We start from the raw sequence: 11,552 nt of genomic DNA, 5'->3' as shown, positions 1-11,552 counted from the left end.
AGTACTTCTTCTTAGTGTGATACTCTTTACGTTTTGTAGATGCAACAGGTTTTCTTAAGTTTTTCATACATTTAATTTTTGGTTTCAGTGGAAAGTTCTCCGTCTTCAGGCCACGAGTGGCCTACCGGGACCATCCGACCGCAGTGTCATCCTCAGTGGAGGATGCGGATAGGAGGGGTGTGGGGTCAGCACAACGCTCTCCCGGTCGTTATAATGGTATTCTTGACCGACGCCGCTACTATTTGGCCGAGTAGCTCCTGAATTGGCGGCACGAGGTAGAGTGCACCCCGAAAAATGGCGACAGCGCATGGCGGCCTGGATGGTCACTCATCCAAGTGCCGACAGCGCTTAACTTCGGTGATCTCACAGGAACCGGTGTATCCACTGCAGCGAGGCTGTTGCCTTTGTTTCAGTAGAGCATTTTTTAATCCCCAAACCAACTAATTCTTCCTTTAGTTCTTGAATTTTTTAGTGTTTAAGTGAAATTATAGAAGGAGTACAAAAGTCAGAGTTGTTAGATTTGTCCAGCTTACTTTTCTTCAGAGACTGAATTTTCATCGTTGTTAGAGCTCTTTTTTTATTGTTCTGAGATCACGACACTGCTGTTAACATTGGAGGTGCTAGGACTGCAGGTTCAGATTTATTTCCGTGCCACTTTTGTATTTTTTGAGACGTGACAGCATTGTCTGCAGCAATGTCCGTGTAGGTAGACCTAACAATTCATTCCACAAATATCATCACTTTCACAGAAATGTACACAGCAAATTATTGCGTTTTTAACATTAATTTTACCCCCTCGTTCACAACGAGCAATTCACGTGCGCTTTAGTTCAACGTTTTGTGCAAAACAATGATAAATTACGCCTTCAATCTTACATCCGCTCTGACAATATTCAGCAACTGCACAATACGACGTATTTGTAGATATTATTACAAAATATTCACACAACAAGCTGCTTTACAACTGAACGCTCGGCAGGCCAAGAAATACATACATATTAACATTAACACGAACTCGCATGCACGCCTCAGTAGAAACACTGAGCGACACTGTTGCAACTAACCAGTGGTAGCTGCCAAGTGGCGTCACAGCTAGCAATTCAGTTTGGCAGGCAAGAGAGCGGGACGTCGATTGTATAGCCCCCTGAAAGTAACAAACGTAGTGAGTCGAGGAGGATGCAGGTTTCCCAAAAGCGTCATATTCTGCAAGGGCTGGAGCGTCTGCATCGGGGAGGCGAGGCACGATTCGTGGCCCATGCGGAGGAGGTTGTTGTGATTTCATTCGCCACTCTTCAGCCTTGTGATGCATGTAATAAAAAGAAGAATACGAGACATAGAAAGGCGATAAACGGGGACATACCGTATGAGAATATAGTAAGAGGAGACATTGGACGTTAAAATATACACTTACGCAGAGACTTTCGTGTGGGACAGTTAAGAAAAACACATATATAGTTAAATCAAAACACAATGGGCATTGTACGTATCACATAAAAGAACACAAAGTCACCCACACAAGTTAAAAGTTGGGCACAGTATTAAAACACTCTACAACGACGACACTTAAAACCACTGCACGAGACGAATAACACATGGTGAAGAATAGAATCTACTGGGAGGGACCTGCTGGGAAGGGGTGGCGTGAGAGGAAGGAAAAGAGGGGACAGGAGAGGGCAGAGGGGGAGGGGGATTGAAGAGTGTGGGAGGAAAAGCAAGGGGGTAAGAGGGTGCACCAAGGGCAGGAGACAGGTGAAGTGCGAGATGGCGAGGGAAGATAAGTCAGGAGGGAGTGTACAGATGCAGAAGGAGTGCACTGGAAAGGGAGGGGTTGGAGGAGGGAGGAAAAGCCGCTCAGGGGAAGGGAACAGGTGGGGAGATAGAGTCCTGATGAGGCAGAGGGAAATTGGGGTTTGGGTTGGTAGGAGGGGTACATATCAGACCGAAGCACATCCTCTGGGAGGGGTAGGCACTGGAAGTTGCGTTTGGAGAGAAGGTGGCGGTTGAGGAGATGGAGAGAGGGTGGGACACCATGGTAATGATGAGGCACTGGGCCTGGGGATAGAGAGTATAGAAGACATCAAAGGCTGGGGGGAATCGAGTTTGCAGACAACATACGGCATGAGGATATATTTGAGGAAAACGAGAGGATGTGGGGAGGGGATGAGGTTATAGAGTTCTATGTGGGGGACAGGAGGCGAATACAGAAGGCGAGGTGGAGTGCATGGTGTTTAAGGATTTGGAGGGCTGTATAGAATCTGGGCATGCCAGAAATCCAGGTGACACTGGTGTAATGAAGGATAGAATGCATCATGGATTTGTAGGTGTGAAGGTTGGTGGAAAGATTCAGTCCCCATGCCAAGCCACACAGGAATTTAAGGAGTTGGAGCCTATTGTGGGCTTTTTTTCTGGAACGTAAGGAGATAGGGAGTCCAGGTGAGGTGACGGTCAAGGGTGAGGCGAAGGTATAACAGGATAGGAGTGAGCTGGGTAGGCGACCATAAATGGGGAGGTGAAAGTTGTGGAGACAGAAGGAGTTGGTAGTATGATGAATGATGATTGCATGAGTCTTCAAAGGACTGACATGAAGGAGCAACTGGTTGCACAAGGCAGTGAACTGGTTGAGGTGTTTTTGAAGGGTCTGTTGGGACCATTGAAGTGTGGGATAAAAGGCCAGGAAGGTGATGTCATCAGCAAATTGGAGGAGGAGTACAGCAGGGGAAGTTCGGGCATATCTGTAGTACACTGGAGATGGAGGAAAGGGAAAAGGATGGAGCCTTGCGGCGTTCTGGCGGTTGGTATTGTGGATAGTGACATAGGTGGGACAAAAGGAGAGGACAGAACCTATGAGATGGACGAAATTAATGAGAAGATCGTAGGCCTCGAGTTTCAAGAGAAGCCCAGCATGCCAGACACGGTCATAGGCGTTCTGGAGGTCAAGGGAAACAAAAATAGTGGAGCGATGAGAGTTTAGTGGGAGGGATTGGTAAGGTTAAGGAGCTGGTTGTCAGCTGGGAAAGAGGGCCGGAAGCGACACTGGGTGAGGGAAAGGAGGTGGTGCCGGTTGGGTTGGTGATGAATATTTCAGGAGAGGAGAGACTAAAAGACGTTACTGAACATGGATGTGAGGCAAATGGGACGATAGGATAAGGTGTCAGAGGGGGGTTTCTGGGTTTAGGGAACAGCAGAACTCAGGAGGCCTTCCACAAGTTAGGGTAAATGTCAGTGCAGAAGAGGATGGTACACAGGGTAGCATGGACAGCTAGGAAGATGGGGACAGAACTGTGAGGTGATGGTAGGTTACATCATCGTGGCCAGGGGCCGTGTGGCGTATGGAGTGGAGGATGAGTGATGTCATGTGCGGTAAATGGAGCTTTTATGTTGGAGGGGGTGTAACTGATCCAAGTACCAGAAATTGACGTGGAGTGGTGAGGTAGATGTATAGGAGCGTTTGAGGACCATGGGGAAGAGGGAATAATCACAGTGAGGATTGGGGGGAATGGAGAAGATCTCTAAGAGATGGGGAGCAAAACGGTTAGCCTTGCTGAGGTTGTTAGGGAAGGGGCGGTCACCGTGGAGATGGGGATAATGCGCGGTGGGATGGTTGCCAGTAAGGCAGTGGAAAGCAGACCAGTACTTGCAGGAGCTGACAGGGAAGGCGGAGTTTAGGAGTGTATACGTCTAGGGCCAGTCCCAGCGCTTCTTTACTGTTAGGACGCTACAGATGCATCGTAATTGCCCGTAACGGAGGAATGTATCCCTGTCACAGGTGTGAAGGTAGGAAAAGTAGAGCCTGCGGGATTCACGTAGAAGACGGTGGGCCTAAGGAGGAAGAATATGCGGTGAGTGAAGGAACCCTGCCTCCTCGTTTAAATACTGCCGCTCATAGTATTTACATCTGCGCGAGCTTGGTGACCGAAAGCGAGACCTGCTTCCAGGTCGCAATGGTCCGCCCGCTTGTTAAAATTCATGGGGTAACCTTCAGTTGTCCTTTATTTTGCACAAGTCGCTACTAGTTTAGGTCAATGACCATTATGAAGCTTGGCTAGCTTAAACGGCAAGGAAGCTGTCCCATAATTTGAGTGAAAGTAATTTGCTCTTTTGAGCCCACCATAGAATGTAAAAAAAATTTTCACAATAGTAACCATGTACATTCGACAGCAAAAAAAGTGGGTCACCCTTGAATTCCAACGTGTAGGCTGCACCTGAATGTATGCAACCAACAGAGCATATCTGTGTTGCACATCGTTGCAACCTTCCACAGTATAGTCATTGTAAGCTACACAATGGTACCGCTAGAGACTACTAGAGAACACCGATCTTTATGACAGTCCGTTCAGATGTAAAGTAACACCACGATACTACAGAAGCGATCAGACAGTCCTTAACGTTTGTAAACTAAACTTAATTACAATAAGTGACATTTCAAACGTTATGGGACAACTAATTTTCTCACATAAATTGTTCAGTAATCCTTAGGCACAATTAAATATTTGAGACAGTATATGAATTTATAAAATAGTATGGCAATTGGAAACAAGTTCTTTGCTGTCTAAAAGGTTTACTCAACACTTGCTGAACATCATTCAACGTTCAACAGGGAGTGGTTTCACATCAACTTATGTAATACTAAGCAGTTAAAAGAAAACGTGATTAACGGCGGTAAACAGTCTACAGAAATCCCAACATTAACAGCGAGTCACAAGTAATATCACTGTTCACATTACTCATCAACAGTTACTTGTACACAAAGTTATACTTTAAATTTCATGACCAACTTCTTCGTTCTGAATCCGGATGCAAACCCAGAACGTAAAGCCATTGTTAAAGAAGCAAAGCTTTGTTCCTTATCGAGGCCTTATCACTAGGCAGAAAGAGGCGTCAAATATTGACGCTTGCACCAGTATCAGTTATCAATTTTCAACTGTAACGTAAATGACGATAATGTTTGTACGAAACCAGGAATCCTAACATAACAATTACCATCTTGGTAATTTAACATGTTTAAAATTGAAATGCCTTCATGTAATGCTGGCGACAAGGATAAGAACCCAGCACCTAATGGGATAGTTGAATATGTACGTAAAATCAGAATGTAGATATCACAGTTTATCACCAGTAGTGAGGTTGGAACCTTAAATGACGACTGAAGTAGTATTGCCTGACGAGGATTCGAACCCGGCGCCTACCGGCGTCGTTGTCTAACTAGGAACAGACGAGAAATGACCAATGTAGGTCCACCATTAGCCAGATGTGCACACGTTTAACTAGAAATAAGGTGACGGAAACGTCTACGCTGACTGACAGTCGAACGACGCACACATGGTTGTCAAGACACGTTAATAATCATATTCTTATTCAGTAGTAGCTAGGAGTTGCATACGTTAAGGCCTCCTTCATCCCTAGTAACGTGTTGCTTAATATCTGCTATATCAAGGTGTCAATTTACAAGTGGATTGACTGCCGTAAAGAGCAATGTTTTCTAGTTGTCGTGTATCATTGAGATGTAAATGAAGTGCCCCAGCAGAAAGTAATTTCCGTCGTGCAGCACGTATTTTTTCAGAGACACTGAGTACATGATATAAGTGCACAAAACGTGTGTTATATACTACGTATACAATATTATTTGGAGAAGCTGCCGCAAAACCTATTTACTTATACATTCCGCTTAGTCGTTGTGGTTGTATACACATTTTCTTAAGGCTACATCTAATGCGGGGCACTAATAAGAAAGAATCGTTCCCTGCGTCATGAAATTGCTAGCTAGGTGAAATACACTCCTGGAAATTGAAATGAGAACACCGTGAATTCATTGTCCCAGGAAGGGGAAACTTTATTGACACATTCCTGGGGTCAGATACATCACATGATCACACTGACAGAACCACAGGCACATACACACAGGCAACAGAGCATGCACAATGTCGGCACTAGTACAGTGTATATCCACCTTTCGCAGCAATGCAGGCTGCTATTCTCCCATGGAGACGATCGTAGAGATGCTGGATTTAGTCCTGTGGAACGGCTTGCTATGCCATTTCCACCTGGCGCCTCAGTTGGACCAGCGTTCGTGCTGGACGTGCAGACCGCGTGAGACGACGCTTCATCCAGTCCCAAACATGCTCAATGGGGGACAGATCCGGAGATCTTGCTGGCCAGGGTAGTTGACTTACACCTTCTAGAGCACATTGGGTGGCACGGGATACATGCGGACGTGCATTGTCCTGTTCGATCAGCAAGTTCCCGTGCCGGTCTAGGAATGGTAGAACGATGGGTTCGATGACGGTTTGGATGTACCGTGCACTATTCAGTGTCCCCTCGACGATCACCAGAGGTGTACGGCCAGTGTAGCAGATCGCTCCCCACACCATGATGCCGGGTGTTGGCCCTGTGTGCCTCGGTCGTATGCAGTCCTGATTGTGGAGCTCACCTGCACGGCGCCAAACACGCATACGACCATCATTGGCACCAAGGCAGAAGCGACTATCATCGCTGAAGACGACACGTCTCCATTCGTCCCTCCATTCACGCCTGTCGCGACACCACTGGAGGCGGGCTGCACGATGTTGGGGCGTGAGCGGAAGACGGCCTAACGGTGTGCGGGAGCGTAGCCCAGCTTCATGGAGACGGTTGCGAATGGTCCTCGCTGATACCCCAGGAGCAACAGTGTCCCTGATTTGATGGGATGTGGCGGTGCGGTCCCCTACGGCACTGCGTAGGATCCTAAGGTCTTGGGGTGCATCCGTGCGTCGCTGCGGTCCGGTCCCAGGTCGACGGGCACGTGCACCTTCCGCCGACCACTGGCGACAACATCGATGTACTGTGGAGAGCTCACGCCCCACGTGTTGAGCAATTCGGCGGTACGTCCACCCGGCCTCCCGCATGCCAACTATACGCCCTCGCTCAAAGTCCGTCAACTGCACATACGGTTCACGTCCACGCTGTCGCGGCATGCTACCAGTGATAAAGACTACGATGGAGCTCCGTATGCCACGGCAAATTGGCTGACACTGACGGCGGCGGTGCACAAATGCTGCGCAGCTAGCGCCATACGACGGCCAACACCGCGGTTCCTGGTGTGTCCGCTGTGCCGTGCGTGTGATCATTGCTTGTACAGCAATCTCGCAGTGTCCGGAGCAAGTATGGTGGGTCTGACACACCGGTGTCAATGTGTTCTGTTTTCCATTTCCAGGAGTGTGTTTTGTGGTATCTATGTTTAAAATGAATGTATATTTGAACGTATTGTTCGTGAAATATTTGAATGAATCGTCAACTGTAGGTGTGCCTGCACATGTTATAGCATAATAGCTGTAGCTGCGTTAATTTATGCTACAGACTTGGGTAGGTTAGGTGTAACTTTTGATCCTTCAAGAGGTGATTGTGGCCTTGCTGCCCGGGTCTGTACTAGCCGCGGCTTGCGAGCTACGGGTAATCCAGGCTGGTCGAGGCGAGACGGAAGTGAGCGAGCTGGCGGTGGCATTGGTGGGCCAACAGCCCGGGACGAGCCAGCACGGCTGCGCTGAATGCCTCTGCCTCTGCCGCTCCGTTTGACGTAAATATGTTTACCTCCTCCTGGAGGTAAACATATTCCTGCCGCCAGTATAAGAGTGGCAAGCAGAAATACACATCAGGCTGTCTGCCGTAATGGCTCACTGGGAGAGGTCTATTCGAGATAGAGTCGTCGCTCTGATTGAAGAAGGAGGATGTTCCATCAGAGAAGCTGTCAGACGGTATGGCGTACCATATACCACTGCAACGAGCTGATGGAGGATCTGCCTTGAAAGAGGCACCATCAACAGGGCTCTTTGCTCACGCAGGAGGAGAGTGAGCTCACAACAGGAAGACGGGGACCTAGTGGCTAGGAGCAGAGAACGCGAAGCAGTTTCGGCTTGAGACCAACTCCCCCGGCTCCAGCGACACGATGCACCGAAGGCTGAGGGAAGCTGTACTGCATGCGCGACGATCCGCCGTGAAATAAGAGCTCAACGAAGACAACGTTTTATACCGGCTAGCATTTGCGGAGCTCCATCTGAGGGCGTCGTGGAACAACGTCATTTTCACTGATGAGATGATTTCCACCAGTAACGACGGTCCAACCATCGTTAGCAGGCCGCAAGGCACTCGCCATGGACGCGAATATGTAACCACGATGAGAAGAAGTGGGCGGCTATCTGTCACCTGTTGGGGTTGGATTTCTGAGAGAGAGGAGCGAATTCTTCACAGGATAGAAGGAACTGTGGACAGCGTGCAATATGACCACATATTGCAAAATGTTACGCTTCCGTCATTGCGAATGCTGTACGCAGAAGGGGACATCACATTGCAAGAGGACCAATCTCTCATTCACAAGTCTGCATTTGCTCAGCAGCGGCTCTCCACGATTGGCGTCAATATCATGGACTGTCCGCCACTGGCGGCTGATATGAACCCCATGGAAGACATGTGAGCCGAGGTCGCCAGACCATTTACAGAGAACTGTCCACGAAACCAACCAACTACTGCGGACGCTCTTTGGGACTGCGTCCTGGAAGCCTAGGAGGAAGTTGCTTCTTCAGGCTCTTACGTCCGACGGCTTATACATTCTATGCCAAGACGCATGATAGAAGTACAAAATAATGAAGGATTCTGTTCTGGATAAAATATTAGAGTCCTTAAAATGTTTTTTATGTCTTCTTTTTTTGACATTTTTCCTCACTGGGAGGTAGTGGAAGATATCGTGGCAACAGAAAAGATACATCATGGGATTGGTTTTCCTTTGAGTTGCCTTTTTGATTCAAGTGCGTTTCTTTTGAATATTCACCTTGTTAAATATTCTATTTTGATTTCATTTATACCCTGTCTACATACTTACAAACTAATCAGCGTAGATGGACTCTGACACTGTAGTCTTTGTTATTTCAAATAAATCTCTCTCGTCCCCTTCATCCATGAAATCACCCTCCGTCCTCCACACAAGGGCACAAGGCTGTTTGAAGCACAAGCGTTTTGGAGCACATCATTCATCGTACTTTGTTGAATATGGAGCTCCGCAGCACACTACCCTAGGAGCTCACATACTGTTTATTTATTTATTTATTGTTCCGTGGGAGCAAATTAAGGACAAGTCATATTATGTTTACTCATTGTTAATACCTCCTCTATTCTCTCTCACACTCTCTCTCTGACACTATGGCCGCAAGTGCCTTTCTCTTCTATTCCCCTAAAACAAATCTAGCTGTTTCCTTTGAAGTTACATTTACTATTTTAATTGCTGCTGTCTTTACCCTCTATCATTCCTCTCAGCAGCTATGAAACCGTATTCTTTGATCTCCCCTTCCCTATAACCCATTCTTCATTCTGAAAACAGTCCTTCCTTGGCCGGCCGGAGTGGCCGAGCGGTTCTAGGTGCTACAGTCCGGACCCGCGCGACCTCTACGGTCGCATGTTCGAATCCTGCCTCGGGCATCGATGTGTGATGTCCTTAGGTTATTTATGTTTCAGTAGTTCTAAGATCTAGGGGACTGATGACCTCTGAAGGTAAGTCTCATAGTGCTCAAGGCAATTTTTGTAAGTCCTTCCTTATCGCTCGGTCCTAAGATGAAACTAACTGTGGTGGACATCTGAGTAAGCAATATTCTGCAAGCATTTCACGTTTCTATTTTGCACTTCTGCACTTCTATCCATTCCCAGATCCCGCCATCCTTCCTGTTATCCGTCCCTTGGAATCTTCATATACATCTAAATAAATACTCAGCCATTCATAATTATGTGCTTGGCAGGGGTTTCTGTGGTCTGGTGGATTAATCTTGTATTAATGTGTAAAACGTGCAGGTTCATATCTCACGTCAGGCGCAGATTTTTAACACACACCAGTAACTCTCCTTCACCCCTAGTAACGCCAAGTGCAGAACGCCAGTAAGCTCTGTATTTCAATATCATCAGTAAAGGTAACATCCCTTCGCTGCCGACTAGGACAGAGAGGCATTCGTTTGAGCTGTGACAGAAGGAGAAACCGCGGAAGGCAGAGACTCTGTCACCAGCAAGCCGTCGTAAACTAGAAAACGTATTTCATACAATGAACCAATGGCCATGTAAGTTCACAAGGCTCTTACTTTATTTGAAACTGAGACATTGAAAATGGTGGTGCTGGAATGGGATTCGAATTCGATTTCAGTGTGTACCCCACGACTGCAAACTGTTCTAGGTCTCCTCGAAAGGCACCTAGCTGGTTTCGAATCCTGATCAGGACAAAATATTCATTATTTCATTTCAAGCCCTAGCATGTGCACTCCGAACTACTATCGAAAAATAGTTGCATTTTCTGCATCTCTTCGTGCGTTGAAGCTGTAACGTGTTCGTTTCAACTGACAGCCACATGATGAGATTTTATCACAACATTATAAGATCAAACGTTTCATTACATTTTTTCAAGATCAAACATTCCTCTCCATCCTACTGGCGAAAACGGATTTGGATTTGCAGTTGTGTTCGTTGTGATCGCCAAAGATGACATTTTGTGGATTCAACTTATAGCCAGCAGAGTATTTTCCATCACATCATTGAAAGTACAAACATGCCACTCCTAGCTATTATTGGAAAAGAATTTGATAGTTAAAGTGTCTTCATGACCACGTGTGCTGGGTTTGAATTCCATTCAGCACATAACTTTTCGTCACCTGATTTCAAGCTAAACATGCGCACATCTCGCTACTGGTGAACCAACAATAGCTATTTATCGTCTGTTCCTGGCTATAAAACGACGGCGCTACATGCTGGGTTCGAATCCCAGTCAGGCAAAAACAATTCTGTGGTCATTTAAGGTTACAGCATCTCGCTATCGGTGAAAACATTTGATATTTAACTTCTGAGTTACGTTCTTGTTTAACAATCCGATTAGGTGCTGCGTTCGTATACCTGTGGTGGTAGTGGTGGTTAGTGTTTCACGTCCCGTCGACAACGAGGTCATTAGAGACCGAGCGCAAGCTCGGGTTAAGGAAGGATTGGGAAGGAAATCGGCCGTGCCCTTTCAAAAGAATCATCCCGGCATTTGGCTGAAACGATTTAGGGAAATCACGGAAAATCTAAATCAGGATGGCCGGAGACAGTATTGAACCGTCGTCCTCCCGAATGCGAGTCCAGTGTGCTAACCACTGCGCCACCTCGCTCGGTCGTATCCCTATCACAAGCTTTACATGATGGCATTTCATTTTTAAACATGAGCATACCTTGTTCCTTGTGAATGACACCATATTAAACGTTGTTGGGAGTCGTTCCCAATACGGTAACTGTTATGACAGGATTACCAGTTCAGTACAAACATTTTCGTCATTTATTTTCAGGATCTGAATTGATAACTGATACTGGTGCAAACGTCTGTACTTCACGTCTTTATGCCTCGTGATCGGGTCTCCATAAGGCACAAACAATGCTTAGCTCAGTTAGCAATTTCTACAGGTTCTCAGTGTGAATTCAGGTCCAGAACGACGACGTTGGTCATGTCACTTAAAGTTCAAAATTGTGTACACTTAGCTGTTGATGTGTTACAAGACCAATGATATTACTAGTGATTCGCTGTT

The sequence above is a fragment of the Schistocerca gregaria genome, chromosome 2 (genome assembly GCF_023897955.1).
Source record: "Schistocerca gregaria isolate iqSchGreg1 chromosome 2, iqSchGreg1.2, whole genome shotgun sequence".
Taxonomy (NCBI): Eukaryota; Metazoa; Arthropoda; class Insecta; order Orthoptera; family Acrididae; genus Schistocerca; species Schistocerca gregaria.
Note: the sequence above shows the minus strand (reverse complement) of the source record.